This window comes from Mastomys coucha, unplaced genomic scaffold (genome assembly GCF_008632895.1).
Source record: "Mastomys coucha isolate ucsf_1 unplaced genomic scaffold, UCSF_Mcou_1 pScaffold13, whole genome shotgun sequence".
Taxonomy (NCBI): Eukaryota; Metazoa; Chordata; class Mammalia; order Rodentia; family Muridae; genus Mastomys; species Mastomys coucha.
The window spans coordinates 56,512,037-56,524,436 of record NW_022196895.1 but is presented as its reverse complement, the minus strand read 5'-3'; the positions used below and the strand labels follow the sequence as shown (position 1 = coordinate 56,524,436).

Below are 12,400 nucleotides of genomic sequence, written 5' to 3'. Positions count from 1 at the left end.
CAAAGGTGTGGACATCAGTGGGCATGCTGCAGGTAGACATGGTACTGGCCATATGCCTAGTCCTATGCAGGGCACTGAGCCTCAGCAGGGTTCCAAAGTCAGTCCTACCTCCAGTGACCTTGGACTAGAGAGGAGAGCTGGGTGGCTGGCAGGCACCAGGAGGGGATGAGGAAGGAAATGGGAAGTGTATACTAGAAGGCCTGTGCTGTGTCAGGGGTTTAACCTGAGGCCTAAAGGATCGCCATCATTCAGCCAGCGTTTATATAGTGCTTATCATATGACAGATACCACACGAAGGGGCTTCCCATATGTAATTTTCACACAGCTCTCAAAAACACCAACACTTATTACCCACACTGCAGAGATGAGAAAACGGTATAGACAGGTTGAGAAGATAGCCTTGGCCACATAGTTTAGATGTGTCAGAGCCTGGAAAGACTGGCCTTGGGACATTCCTTTAGCAAAAATCAGCAGCCTGGGGGCTAGGCTTTATGGCAAATGCTTTTGATCCCAGCACTCTGAAGGCAAACCTAGCCTGGGCTATATAGCACATTCCAGGCCAGCCAGGGCTACACAGTGAGCCTGGGTCTCAAAATAAATAAATGGACAGGGAGAGTAGAAGGTGGGGCTCTGTTCACTGAGGACAAATAGGTAGCGAACAGATACACCTAGGCCAGATACTTATCTTCGGAGGGTGGGAAACTAAGCTGGTGGTTGTTTTCAATAGGAATTGGGCAAGATAAAGGGGGAAGGATGGAGCAAGCTAAGGAGGCTCTGCCTCAGGTAACGCTGATGAAGGAGAAAGGGGCTGGGAAAGAAAAACCACTTGGAGGCAGGAGGAATGGGAGACTCATAGATGAGAGATGTGGGGTAGAGCCTGAGGGAGCCGTGAGTTAGTTCAACCTCTGCCTTGCTAAGACGGAGCAGATGAGAAGCCGGGACAGCAAGGAGGTCTCAAGCCTGCGGTGGGGGTAGTGGGGTGGGGTCACTGGGCCTGAGGAGTGGTCATAAGGGTAGAAAGGGGTAGAATCTTGTGCACTACTAGAATGTAGATCCTGAGGCTGGAGAGATGGCTCAGTGATTAAGAACGCTAGTTGCTCTTCCAGAGAGAGGACCTGGGTTCAAATCCCAACACCCACAGGGCAGCTAGCAGCTGTCTGTAGTTTCAGTTCCAGATAATGTGACACCTTCACACAGACATGCATGCAGGCAAAGAGGAAGGGAGAAGGAAGGAAAGAAGGAAGGAAGGAAGGAGGGAGGGAGGAAAGAAGGGAGGGAGGAAAGAAGGAAGGGAGGGAGGAAGGAAGGAAGCAGGATGAATGTCAGTCCTCAAAGTGGGCTGTAGTGGTGCATGCCTTTAGGCCCAGCACTCAGGATGGAGGCAGAGGTTGATCTCTGTGAGTTCAAGGACAACTCAGGTTACAGAGCTACACAGAAAAACAACAACAACAACAAAATAAAAAACATAGGACATCCAGCAAGCTGGAAGGCTTCTGGCTCAGTTAGGAAGCGGAAGTTTTGAAGATTCAGAGATGTTGTCAGAGACATGGGGTTACCAAACTTACAGGCTAGCTCTCGATGTCTGCTTTGGGTATGCCCTTGACCTGCCTGGCTGCCTCCTGCCTCGTTTCCCATGAGATTTCTCTTTCCAGCAGGTCCTCAGAATTACTTTCAGTCCAGGCTGCTAACTGCTCCTGACACCCTTCAGTCTTTTTTGAGCCAGCCTCTCCTTCCTTCTTCCTCTGCCATGCTCCACACAGCTTTTCCAGAAGCACTTCCACATGGTCCTGGCGAATTGTTCCTCACATCAGAAAAGTCCATCTTCCTTCCCCAGTCTCACCCTAACTGCTGTTCTTCTGATCCAGCTTAAAGGCTGACTTCCCGGAGCCCCCCGCCCCCAGGTTTCTCTGTGTAGCCCTGGCTGTCCTGTAGCTCACCCTGTAATGTAAACCAGCAGGCTGGCCTCGAACTCAAGAGACTCATCTACCTCTGCCTCCTGATTGCTGGCATTAAATGCTGGCACCACCACTGACCAATATTCCTTCATCTTGAAAAGCCATAATCCTTTTCCTTAATGGGGGTCGAGGATTGCTCATGCCCACTTAAACTCTTTCAACACCTTGACAACAGCATGATCCTACTGCCTCTACTTCCTGAGTGCTGTGGAATTATAGGCATGCACCTACATGCAATGCTGGGGCTTGAACCCTGTGCATCCTGCCTGCTAAGCAACAACTCTACTGACTAAGGTGTAGCCTCAGATCCTAGCCTGAGCATAAACTTTTGTCCTTTTCAATCCTGTCCCTCCCACAGTTTCTAGAATACAGATCACGTTCACAGGACTGCATGCCTGTGGACCTTCTTGAGCCTCAGCCTGTTTTCAAGAACTTTACACTGCCTGCTATGGAAATCTTGGCCCAGACTGCCAAGAATTTGCTGGCCTATGCATTTTTCCTGGCCAAACTGATAGTGGCTGCAGTAGGTACTTGTGTCACATCCTGTCCATCCATGGCCTGCGGTATCGAACTGTGTCTCTGTCTTCAAGTTCAGTCCCATTCGACTACATTCCTTGCAGAGGTATAACATGGGCACATGTAGGAGGCAAGAGGCTAGTAGTTTCTTAGCTCCTAGAGCAGCATCTCTTTGTGTTGAAGCCTCACCATCTCCACCCTCCCACCCCTACCCTGGGGGAGACACAAGTAGACTAACCAAGGAGGATACCTGATCCTACTGGGGAAATTCGATGGTCCTGTTGTCCTGATCCCAGGGCTAGCTGCTTTCTCTGAACTTTCCACTCGGCCCTAACCGCCCTTTTGTTTTGTTTTGTTTGTTTGTTTTTCAGTTTTGTTCCTACAGTTAAGAGTCCTGAGCCTCCGATGGTGCTGGAGAGAGCAGGCGGTTGTGGCCTCAGTTTGCCTGGTAATCCGCAGGATCTTGAAGGGCTGTTAATACATCTCCTCCCACCTTTCTCTCCCCTGCAGTTTTACTGGCTGGCTGAGGGATGGCAGACCTCTCTGGGCTGAGAATAAATCTTAGCACCAGCTGTTAAGGGTTCTCAGTAACGTATAGGAGACTCAGTGTTCCCATCTGCTTAATGGGAGGAACCTTGTCCAACTTGCAGGGTCTTTGAGATGGATGGAAGTGTTGAGGGTGAAGGACTGGGCCAGGTGGGAGAAACTTTGGCACAAGGCCACGTACCTCTTTGTCTGCCTGCTCTATGCCACAGTGGGGACTGGTTTAAGCTGGGGGGGCAACTTGTTGAGGGAGATGACATTTTGGTAAATAATAAAATCAGTACAAGGAATCAGATCCACACAGTAAGGGGAAGACAAGAGTGTTCCAGTCAGAGCGAGGGCGTGTGGGTGTGAAGTCCTGCCCTGGAGGGGCCACACGGACAGGTACCTGTTGTCAGCAGCCCTCTGAGGAGGCCCCGGAGGGTTGTCACCCGCGAGCGGGGCCGAACCCGCAGCCCTGGGGGCCCAGGCAGAGCGATTCCAGGCCGTAAGTCGCAGCGAGAGCGAGTCTTTGTGCCCCCCTCCTTCCCTCGGCCGCCTCTCCGACCCCCGGCGCCGGTCCCTCCCTGACCCCAAAGAACTTGTTGGCTTCCCCAGGGCTTTGTTCGCTCGGGGTCACCGCCTCCTGGACCCGGGCCGCGGCGCACCGCCCTCGCGGGTCCCGCGCCTGACACCCCTCGGGCCGGGGCCCCCGCCCCCTACCCGCTCCGAGACCCGGGTCAAAGGCAGCCCGCGTCACGTGGTCGCCGAGCAGCACCGACTCGGCCGGGAGAGCCGAGGGAGAATCGGGCTGGAAGCGAGCGATCCACCCCGGCTCGCGGCGCCCGGCGCCCGGTCCCTCCCCGGGCCCCCGCAGCGTGCGCGCCCCGCGCCGCCGGATCGAGCCCCGCGCACGGCCACGGCGGGGGAGGTAGGCGCGGACCGAGGGAGGGAGGAAGGAAGGGTGGCTGGCGGCCCGGCAGCCTTGTGCGCGCTCCCCACGGGCGGGCTCGGGCGCGCGGGCGCGGCGCGGCCAGCAACGGGTTAAGCCGGCCCGCAGCCCGCCTCGCGCACGCCCGGGACCGGCGGCCGCGCGGCCACCCGCGCCGCTTTCCTCCCTCTCCCCCTCCCCGGCGTCCCGGCCGAGGCAGGTAAGAGGCCGGAGGGCCGGGCGACCGGGCGGCCGGCGTCCCGGGGCCGAGCGCTAGCCACTGGGGCACGGCGTGCAGGCCGCGCGGTGGCCCGAGCGGCCCCGGTGCAAGTTTGGTGCGCGCGGGCGCCGGGCGGGCGGTGGGAGGACAAAGGGGTGGGGGCCTCGCGGGGCCCGGCGGGCCGGGGTGCGGGCCGGGCAGCGCGGCAGCTGTAGGTCACGGATAATGTCACCCACGAGGAATGCCCCCTCCCCCTCCCCGGCTCGCGAACAGGGGAAACTTTTGTCTAGCTTGGGAGGGGGCTCGAGGCCGGGTCCCAGATCCGGGAAGCGGGGAAGGCGGCCGGACCGGTTTTCTCCGGGGCCCTGAGCGGCCTGGTCCCTAACTCCCCTCCTCCCTCAGCTTCTCGGAACCGGGACTGTAGCATTTGACCAGCACGAGGAGGGGACGCCTGTAGGACGTGGGGGTCTGAGGGTTGCCAAGAAGCCGGGGACTCATCCATCACCCGGCTCTTGCGTGCCAGGATCCCTACAGATCCTACCCCTCCCACTGTTTGGTTCTCTGTCCTGCCCCTAGGCTAGCTTGGGGGACATTCTGGAACAGTACTACTCCCCGGACTGAGGGTTAGACAGACCTCGGTATTCGTCGCTACCCAGCTATGTGACCTTGAGCAGGTTTCCTTACTTTCCCTAGCCTCTTGTTTCCTCACCTGTAAAATGGGTGTATCTGTCAGAGTTGGGATGGAGCCAGGGTGTGGGACCTCGGAAAATGTTGGCATGCTTTATATTCAACAAGTGTTCGGTTGCATGTTGCCGTGTGTGCCAGGCACTGGGCTAATTCACTGCTTTACATAGTTTCATTTATAGAGATCCCCCCACATTTAGGCACATTTTACAAAAGGGGAAACTGAGGCACTGAATGGAAAAGGTCAGGAAGGTAAGAAGTGGGAGCTGGGATTTGTCCCCTCTCCCAGTCCTTATATACCAAGTACAGAGCCCTACTAGGGCCTTCCATGTCACTGGGTTTATAGTTTCAGTTTTAGTTGAATCGTGAGCTGTCTCCTTGCCCCATCACCCTTCCCCCAGGTGAGGCACCCTTCTATCTGGCACTTGCCTGGGTGAGGTCCTGTGCCCTTGTTCTGTTAGGCTGGGCAGCTGGAGCAGGAGGGGAGGTCCCTCGGAGCCTGTGATCTGAGCTTCGAGATGGTCCAAGTTCCGTGGCTGGCTGGGTCCTGGTAGGAAAGGTCTCCCTGTGTGGGTGGTGGTTCAGGGAGGAGGAGTCTGTCTCCCTGGCTCCAACTGGGGACAGCTGGTGGCTTTGTCAACAGACTTTTCCCCAGCACCCAGGAGACCTGCAGAGGCTTTTTATCTCCCTTAAGACCTGTCACTTTCAGATCAGCAGGGGGGTAAGGGGTTGGGCTCCAGAGTAGAACCCTTGGGCCGAGAGAGACCTAAGGTCAAGGATTTATGTCCTAAAAGTCTTAGCTACAGGGTCCACTGCCAAAGTGAGAGGCGGGCTTTGATACCTCATACTTAAAGGGCCTTAGAGCTAGCTAGTGTGAGGATGAACTTTGAGCCAACATCGAGACTGCAGAACCCTCATAGAGATAGATACCTGTCTTTGTGTGTTCTGGAGTCCAGCTAGACCAGCACTGGGCACCTCTTTAGCCTCTCAGGAGAGACCCCACTAGTGACTGTGAGGACCGGCTCGGATTCCCACTGGTTTTCCTGCGCTAGGCAGGCCCCAGTCTTTTGGGGTGTTGTGGGGGTAGGGTGGGGAGGGATGATATCATATGATTACCAATCAAGCTCTGATTGGGGATTTTGAGTACTTACTTAAAGGATGGGATCCGAATTGCTAATTAATGACATCTTGAGACCTTGGACGGAAGGCTAGTGTGATGGGTGCGGTGGGTGGGTTCTTCGGGGTGGGCGGTTCTAACTGCTCCAAGGCCCTCCAGCCCAGAGTGTGGGATTTACACAATTCACAGGCTTTCCTTCGGCCCTGGGAATAGAGAGCTCTCCCCAGCTGACATCACTGTCAGCTTGTAGGAACAAGAATGGAAATTCCGCCACTTAGCCACTTAGCTCTGAAAAGCGAGGGATTAAGTAGAGGGCTGGAAGGCGTGGGAGGGGTCCTGGGGGCTGGGGCTGTCCCTTGTTTAGGTGGTCAGACTTACTTGTCTGCCATTGTGATCAGAGCAGAGGCTTCTGGGAGAGTCAACAGGTAAAGAAAGTCAGCTACGGAGAGATGACAGGCGTCACAGGCGGTGTGCAAGGAGAAGTCTTCAGGTTGAGAGGTCTTCGTGACAAAGAGAGACCGTGAGAGAGACAGTCTCAGCAGGCCAGGGCTCTCCCTGCCCTGGCCTTGGGGACCCACTTTGCCTGTGATTTGGGCCCGCATGTCTGTACTTTAGAACCAGAGCCAGACTTAGAAATCTCTAGGGCTTGCTCAGACTTCTACTCGGTTGGAATTTGTTTGGGGTATGGCTTGAAATAACAGGACTATTTGGAGGACTTGGACATTCTTTACTTGAGATGGCGAGTCTGGGTAATTTTTTTGAAATTCGTATGGAAACTTTCTGTGGCGGGGGGTGACAGGGGACATGAAATAGGGGTGACTCGCTTGCTGGATTTGGACTAGAGAGGGCAGACGGGGATCAGAGGAGGGATGGCCATGAAGCAGGGTGTCGTAGGGCGATCGGCAGTAGGTGATGCCCTCAGGACAGTGGAAGGAAGAGCTTCCAGCTTGGTGATGTCAGCAAGGGTTCCTAGAGGAGGAAGTATGTGAGGATTCAGGCCCTCAGACAGGACAGTGGGCACCAGACTGGATTGTGGGGGCTTGCAGCGCCCTGCTCCCGAGTTTGGGTTTTATGCGGGGAAGACAGAAGGTTGTAAGCAGCTTTTTGAGATGGTGCCTGTTACTGTGCTCTGTGTCAGGCATGGTGCCAGGCTCCTTACAGACACCCCATTGACTCCTCACAATACCCCGCAGAGTAGCCGCTGCTGGCCGCCCCACCCTGCCCTATTTGTAGGTGGGAGAAATGGAGGCTCAGAGGGGTAGTCACTTAACAGTGACAGAATTTGAACCCAAACTGTTCTGGTTCTGTGCTACCGAGTTGCCCTCCTCAGGGTCGTTTGGTCAAGGATAGTGGCAAGAGTGACAGATGGGGTTGAGATGGGAAGACTCAGGGCTTGTGACCCAGCAGAGTCAACCTAGTCAGCTCAGGTTGACTCAGGCTGAGGTTGATGGTAGGAGAGGTGTTGCAGGGTCTTGTAACTGCCTTGGGGTTGGCCACGGTTTGGGGAAGGATCCCAGCAAATTCACTGCTTTTGAATCCCTGGAAATCTCCCTTGGGGCAGATGCTGTAGGCTGGTCAGTCCTGTAGGATTTTTTTGAGATCAGAGACAACAGAAAGGTCAGGTCCAGGCCATCTAACCTGGAAAGAGACTGCCTGAGGACAAGGGGAGAGCCTCCTTGCTAAGTGTTACAGAGAGAGCCTGTTGAGGATGTGGGAGGATGTACCCACAGGGTCAGGACTGGTAGCTGCTTTCAGTTCCCTTTTTGCCTGAGAACCCAGAAGTAGGGTAGTACTCAGCCCACTTCCAGCCCCTCTGTTCTTTCTCATAGCTCTTGAAGTGGCCTTTCCTGTGTAGCTCAGGAAGTACCAATAACCACAGGCCCACACAGCTCCTCCTAGAGTCCCTGTACTCTGAGGACGACCAGCCCTGCCTTCGTCCAATAATACTGCTTTCCTTTCCTTTCCTTTCCTTTCCTTTCCTTTCCTTCCTTTCCTTTCCTTTCCTTTCCTTTCCTTTCCTTTCCTTTCCTTTCCTTTCCTTTCCTTTCCTTTCCTTTCCTTTCCTTTTAATGTTTTCTAACTTTTGTTTCTGTTTCATGTGTATGGGTGTTCCGCCCGAATGTATGTCTGTGTACCACATGTGTGTTAGTCTTCTGGGATGGGAGTTACAGAGAGTTATCTCTGGAACCAACCAGAGCCTGGCCTGCTGAGGGCTTGGTTTCCACTTCCACAGTGGGGATAGCTTCTCGATCTCTGCCTGGATCATGGGTCTGTGGGCTTAAAGGTGAGGAGTAGGGATGGGGTGAGGGTGTGTGGCAAGGTTGTTCCCCTCCTTCCTTGAGGCAGAGCTTAAAGGAGGGTATCCCAACCCCCGAGGTTCTCCTTCCCTGGGGCCTGTCCTGGTGTCTGTTCATCACCCTGGGTTCTGGAGTTTGGGATTCAGGTGAAGAACGGATGTGTCTTGGAGCATGCGGCCTCAGAACTAGAGACTGTGCTGCCGAAGCTCTTCCCTCCAGACCGTGCTAAGTCACTTTATGGCTTGTTACTTTGATATAGGCTGGGTTAATCAAAATTGAAAATGTGCATGATGAAGAACACTTGATGAGATGTGGAGGAGGCTCCGCTATGTGAATGGCAGTGCCCGGCGTGCCATGCCCCTCAACCATTCAGCAGAGACCATTCTTTTTCCTTTCTCTAGCCGTGTCCCTCATCCCTCCCCTCGACTCTGCTCACAGTGAGGAGGCAGCATTTTAGGTCTCCTTCCTTCCTTCCTTCCTTCCTTCCTTCCTTCCTTCCTTCCTTCCTTCCTTCCTTTCCAGCCTCCAAACTCTCCCTGGTGAGCGGCTCTGGGGGTCTCACTTCTCCCATGTAGACATCCTGACTCTCACTGCTGCCATTGCCTATGCTCGCCATGTTCATGGAACCTGTTGGCTGGACCCTTCCGGGGTCCTTTTATCCTTGCTTTGAATTCTAGCTTGCAGAAGCACCTGATCTTTTTGGCTCTGTGTTCCAGCAGCAGAAGCTGCCTGGGGTTTGTTTCCAGAGGGGTGAGCAGCTTTCTGGAGTAGCATCCAGAGTTGTAGGTTCAAATCCCAGTTCTTTCACGACTAGATCTAGCAATTAGCTAATTCCTAAATCTGAGCATTGTTTTCCCCAACTGCAGAACAATGATCAGGATATTCCTGTTGGGCCGGTGAGATTGCTCAACTAAGTAAAGGCACTTGCCACCATTCCTGATGATGAGTTAGATCCCTGGGGGTCCCACCTGGTAGAAGGAGAGGACCAACTTCTACAAGTTGCCACCTGACCTCCACACATGCCACAAACATACACACACTCCCTCATACCCACTCTCATAATAAATTCTAAATGTAAAAACAAAACCAGAAATAAAACCCTTTTGGAAGGGATGGTTGTTTTACAGCATCCAGCAGGCAAGAGCTGTTCAAAGTAGCAGGAGCAGCTTTCTACTGTAGAAGACTGGGAAGTGGAGAGTGCTAGGGCGCTTGCAAGGCCTGCCATGGCTGTCGCCATATCTTAGATGCTGCTCAGGGTTTCCTCCCAGTGTTAATGCCTCTGCTTTCTCTCTGCCATCCTGTCATCCGAGTTAAGGGGCTCAAGTCCCATATCCTCCCTGGTGACTGTATTGAGTACTATCTTTTTGTTGTTGTTGGTTTTTTTTTTTTTTTTTGAGACAGAGTTTCTCTCTGTAGCTCTGGCTGGCCTGGAACTCACTATGTAGACCAGGCTGGCCTCGAACTCAGAAATCTGCCTGCCTCTGCCTCCCAAGTGCTGGGATTAAAGGTGTGTGCCACCACTGCCCAACTTTTGAGCACTGTCTTAAGCTTGGGCCAGGTGAGTTGGGCAGGTAGCCTTATGGTGGCTCTCATGACCGGGGACCCATTTCTTACTGCCTGGGCTGTGGGCTTGGAGCTTCCAGGAGGGAAGGGTGAAGGCACAGTGGCAGGGAGAAGTGATGGACAGGGAAGGAGAGACTTATTCATCTTAAGGCAGTAGTGAGGTTCACACCAAGTCAAGGCTGAAAGTAAGACTGGGTCCAGACAGCCTGGGGCCAGATTCCTGCTGTCACTTCTGCTGAAAGAGCCGAGGGCCAGGAGTTTAGTTCTTCACCTGTACAAAGGGACAGCAGTTGTCCTTTGAAGCATTTTAACTGCAGATAAGTTTTGGTTATATATGGCTATTGAGACTGGTCTTTCTGCTCGGATAGAGGCTTATGCCACCATACCTTATTCATGAGTGCTGGGAACTGAATGAATCCAGGTTTTTGTGTATGTTAGGCAAGCACTTTACCTTCCTTCCTGTATTGCCTCTCTCTGATTTCTGAGGTAGATAGTGGGTTCTGATTTAGGATGACCTTGAATTCACTGCGTAGTAGAAGCTGGCTTTGGACTCCTGATCGTCCTGTCTCCACCTGCTAACTGCTGACATCGCTGGCATACATCACCATGCTCAGCTCCATGTCTAACTTTGATAGTTGTTTATCAGACACAGGCAGGGTCTTACTGTGTTTCCCTCACTGTCACCTAGCACTCTCTATATAGACCAGTCTGGCCTCCAACTCTGCCTCCCGTGTACTTGATTAAGGTTGTGTACCACCAAGCCCGGTTTGATAGTTATTCCTGTCTGAGGTGTTCACTTCATTCTTGTAGCAGGGGCGGGAAATGGAGTTGGCATTCCCTTCTTTAAGCAGATAGGGCAACAAAAGCCTAAAGGGACCAATGGCTCCTCATGAAACTTAGACTCAGGTGACAGCCAGTGTAATCTCTGATTTCTAAAGGGCTCCTCTGGCTCCTCTTGTCTGTGAAGCATTGAGAGACAGGCTGAAGGGTCAGTAGTAAGGAAACAACATTTCACAGCAGGCCAAGATGGCAGTTGTTTCTTTTCTTTCTTTTTTTTTTTTTAAGATTTATTTATTTATTTTATTTTGTGTATATGAGTACACTGTAGCTGTACAGGTAGTTGTGAGCCTTCATCTGGTTGTTGGGAATTGACTTTTAGAACATCTGCTCGCTCCATGTTGGCCCCACTTGCTCAGACCCTGCTCGTTTCGGCCCAAAGATTTATTTATTATTATAAATAAGTACACTGTAGCTATCTTCAGACACACTAGAAGAGAGCATCAGATCATATTACGGGTGGTTGTGAGCCACTATGTGGTTGCTGGGATTTGAACTCAGGACGTTTGGAGGAGCTGTCAGTGCTCTTACTCACTGAGCCATCTCAGCAACCTGCAGTATTTGTTTCTGGAGGGAGCAAGCACCATATTTCTGGGAGTGGATCTCAGGGCTGGAGAGATGGCTCAGCAGGTAAGAACACTGGCTACTCCTCCAGAGGACCCAGGTTCGATCTCCATCAGCCACATGGTGGTGGTACACGACTGTAACTCCAGTTCCAGGGGACCTGACACGGTCTTCTCACCTTCATGTGGGTAGCGCACACATGCAGTACAGACACACGTTCAGGTAAACACTCATGAACATAAAATAAAAATAAGTTGGCCGGGCGGTGGTGGCGCACGCCTTTAATCCCAGCACTTGGGAGGCAGAGGCAGGCAGATTTCTGAGTTTGAGGCCAGCCTGGTCTACACAGTGAGTTCCAGGACAGCCAGGGCTACACAGAGAAACCCTGTCTTGAAAAAAAAAAAAAAAATCCTAGAGCTTATGTGATTCTGGTTTTTCAGACCTGAAGTCTGAGCCTGTGAGGGAAGGCCTGGATTCTCAGCACCTTCAGGCTGGCCAAGGACTGGCTTGTCTGGACAGGTCTCCAGGTGGTGTAGGGTGGAGGTTTGCTATAGTCTTGGTCTGTACCTTCCGCTTTGCTTGCACATAGCTATCTGCCCAGGCAGATGCCAGGCAAGAAGCAAATGTTGTCCTAGCAGGCCCTGTACCCAAGCTGTGCCCTTCTGCCTGTGTGCCCTTCCTCCTGACGATTGGGACACCTGGCTTGTGCTGTTAAGGGAATGGAAGCAGTAGGTGGCTTTCCTGCCTCTCCTGCAGGTTTAGCTGGAACTTCTCAGAGCTGGGCATCTGTGTCACCTGGGAACTGGTGGAAGGTGCAGGCGATGCCTCCCTACCCAGACCTCCTGAGTCAGGTTCTGAGTGGTGGGGGCCCAGTGGTATGTGTGCACAGTTGCTCTCCAAGTGGTTCTTATGGACGAGGACCATGGAACTAGGTCATAAAAGAGTCAGGGCCTCTTTCCTATTTCCGATCAACTCAGATTGCCAGCACCAGGAGGAACCCAAGAAAGCCCAGTTCCTCTCTATCCTAGGTCATTTAAAAAAGAAATGCCTCATTCTTTGTACTCCTGTTCTCCTGTTTCAGCATTTTCAGACATGGAACAACTGTGGGGGTGCTCACAGAAAGCCTAGTTTCTCTCTGCTTTTTCCTTCCTCTTTTCTTTTCTTTCTTTCTTTCTTTTTTTTTTTTTTTTTTTT

General features: G+C 52.9%; 1 protein-coding gene across 2 annotated transcripts in view; it reads left to right on the top strand.

Moving 5' to 3' along the window:
* Nucleotides 1-3,744: 3,744 nt before the first annotated feature.
* Ndst1 (N-deacetylase and N-sulfotransferase 1) overlaps nt 3,745-12,400 on the top strand; it is a 65,850-nt gene continuing 57,194 nt past the window's right edge. The window contains exon 1 of one of the 2 annotated variants that reach the window (XM_031365774.1): nt 3,745-3,924. The gene's annotated coding sequence lies outside the window, so the exon portion shown is untranslated. Of the gene's footprint in view, nt 3,925-4,020; nt 4,145-12,400 lie in introns of those variants that run through there. The other variant, XM_031365773.1, reaches the window with a different exon arrangement.